This window comes from Megascapheus bottae, chromosome 16, assembly GCF_031878675.1.
Source record: "Megascapheus bottae isolate mThoBot1 chromosome 16, mThoBot2.hap1, whole genome shotgun sequence".
In the NCBI taxonomy this organism is placed as follows: Eukaryota; Metazoa; Chordata; class Mammalia; order Rodentia; family Geomyidae; genus Megascapheus; species Megascapheus bottae.
The window spans coordinates 54,493,825-54,496,703 of record NC_143524.1 but is presented as its reverse complement, the minus strand read 5'-3'; the positions used below and the strand labels follow the sequence as shown (position 1 = coordinate 54,496,703).

Sequence of the window (2,879 nt, the reverse complement as noted above, 5' to 3'; positions counted from 1 at the left end):
TTAAAATGTTTGGATAAGATCTTCTCTTTGGTCTAGTGGTAGAGTGCTTACCCAGCATGCATGATGACCCAGATTTGATTCCTCGGTACCAAATACATAGAAAAGACAGAAGGGGTGCTGTGGCTCAAGTGGGTGAGCAATAGCCTCGAGGAAAGTACAAAGACAATATTCAGGCCCTGAATTCAAGGCCCAGGACTGAGAAAAAAGATCTTCTCTTAGTAAGTTGGTTGATGTTCATGGGAGAGGGTGAAAAACCTTTGGCACAATGGTCACAAAAGGCTGTCAATAGATACTGGATTAGGTAATCATGAGAACCACCTCAACTTTATAGATGAAATAATCTAAAATAGTTCCAATTTCTTGTCAGTCATGTATAGTTTACCAGATAGTATATCTTCTTTGACTTGTATGAAAATATTTGTTGCTGAAATATATTCATGTTGCCAAAAGAGCTATTAGACTTGTTTGTCTTAAAAGGTACAGAGAAATTTGTACCATTTATATGATTTGTACACTCATGTATTACTTTCCAGCACATCAGGTTTCTCTAGTAGCCATAGCTCTGATTTTGGTTGCTTCCATTCATCTCCAAGCAGTGTGTTAAAACGTATAGGCTTGAAATATTCTAGACGATGGAAGTCAGGTTCTTGTCCTTCTTGCAGTTCATGCCGAGGCACAGGGTAAAGGGCTTCATAGCATCTTTTACCTTCTGATCCACGAATTGCAAATGCGTTGAATTTTGTCACATTTGGTGGAAAATAAGCCCAAGGTAGATAAGCTTTGCCTTTCCATTTCGTCTCTTCTCTGGACACTTCAAATGATAAAGCTAGTTCTTGTTTCCACACATTTCTTCTTCCAGAGAGCAAAAGCACCAAATGCTGTCCATGGGGACAAAGTTCAACTTCTAAATACTGCTCAGTTACATCATTTAAGAAAAATGCTTCCACAACTTCATAGTTCCAGAGCTCATTGAAAGGTATTCCTGGCTTTCCAAGTGGGGCAGGAGGGTCATTGAAAAGTGGAGCACTGATTTGCATCATCACACCTCCCTCATCTGGACGCAGCCCAACAGACACTGGCTCATGCTGCACGGGAAAACTGTCCCAAGTGTGTTCAATTTCAAAATCCATGATGACTTTCTGCTATGCAGGCTTCCGGTCGTGGTCAAAGTTGCGAGGACACATCCAGAACCCCGGACCCTTCTTCTTCTTCTTCTTCTTCTTCTTCTTCTTCTTCTTCTTCTTCTTCTTCTTCTTCTTCTTCTTCTTCTTCTTCTTCCTCTTCTTCCTCTTCTTCCTCCTCTTCCTCCTCTTCCTCCTCTTCCTCCTCTTCTTCCTCTTCTTCCTCCTCCTCTTCCTCCTCTTCCTCCTCCTCCTCTTCTTCTTCTTCTTCTTCTTCTTCTTCTTCTTCTTCTTCTTCTTCTTCTTCTTCTTCTTCTTCTTCTCTTCCTCCTCCTCCTCCTCCTCCTCCTCCTCCTCCTCCTCCTCCTCCTCCTCCTCCTCCTCCTCCTCCTCCTCCTCCTCCTCCTCCTCCTCCTTCTTCTTCTTCTTCTTCTTCTTCTTCTTCTTCTTCTTCTTCTTCTTCTTCTTCTTCTTTGCCAGTCCTGAGGCTTGAACTCTGGGTCTGAGCACTGTCCTTAGGCTTTTTCCTCAATGCTAGTGCTCTACTACTTGAGCCACAGCACCACTTCCAGCTTTTCTATGCATGTGGTACTGAGGAATTGAACCAGGGTCTTCATGCATGCTAGGCAAGCACTCTACCACTAGCTCAAACTCCTGGCCCCACCGCATTGTTTCTTTTAAGATTTGAAATTTGATTTTTCCATATGTCAGTTAGCAAGCTATATTAAAAGTTTCTCTGTTTTTCCCTTTAAATTTATTTTTAACCACATGCCATTGACTCATGCTTATTCTAGTTATTCAGTAAGCTGAAATGGGAAGGACTGAGATTCAAAGCCAGCCCTGGCAGTTAACTAACCAAAAAGCTGGACTGGCAGTGTGGGTCAAGACATAGAGTACCAGATATGAGCAAACAAGCCAATCCACAGTGAGAGGCATTGAGTTCAAGCCTGTATGTATGTATGTATGTATGTATGTATGTATGTATGTATAATATATATGGGTTTGTATATATATATATAGGCTAAAAAGAAACATATTTACATATCTACATATATTTGTATATATTTGAAAATATATGTATATATATATTTCTTTTCTTTTTTTCCAGTCCTGGGGCTTGAACACTCAGGGTCTGAGCACTGTCCTTGGGCTTTTTCAAGACTATCACTCTACCATTTGAACCACAACCACTTTTGGCTTTTTCTATGCATGTGGTACTAAAGAACCAAACCCAGGTCTTCATGCATGCTAGGCAAGCACTCTAACATTAGGCCAAACTCCCAGCTATATATTTCTTTTAAACATGAATATTTGGTCTTTCACTTGTGTGTGGCCTATTCTGGCTTCTGTTCCTCCCCATCGTAATTGCCTGTCTACCAGAAGACAATGAGTTTGAGACAGCAGCCTTGTGTGTGGCACAGTCAGGAATTGTCCCTGAATAAGCAATCTTACTGAGGATGAATAAAGGCATTCTTACTTTGATTTTGTTTTTTCTGTCCTTATGACATTATTTTCTTGCCTCATGGCACTTACTAATTCCTTCTTAATGTTGAATGGAAGCGGTAAGAACAGGCATACTTGCTTTGTCTTTTATTGTAGAAAGAAAATGTTCAGAATTTCATCATTAGGAATTATGTTATGGGGGCTGGGAGCTTGGCCTAGTGGTACAGTGCTTGCCTAGCATACACGAGGACCCAGGTTTCTATTCCTCACATACATAGAAAAAGCTGAAAGTGGTACGATGACTCAAATGGTAGA

At 41.0% G+C, this 2,879-nt stretch overlaps 1 pseudogene; it reads right to left on the bottom strand.

Moving 5' to 3' along the window:
• Nucleotides 1-500: 500 nt before the first annotated feature.
• On the bottom strand, nt 501-1,135 carry LOC150053604 (UPF0462 protein C4orf33 pseudogene; annotated as a pseudogene).
• Nucleotides 1,136-2,879: the final 1,744 nt, after the last annotated feature.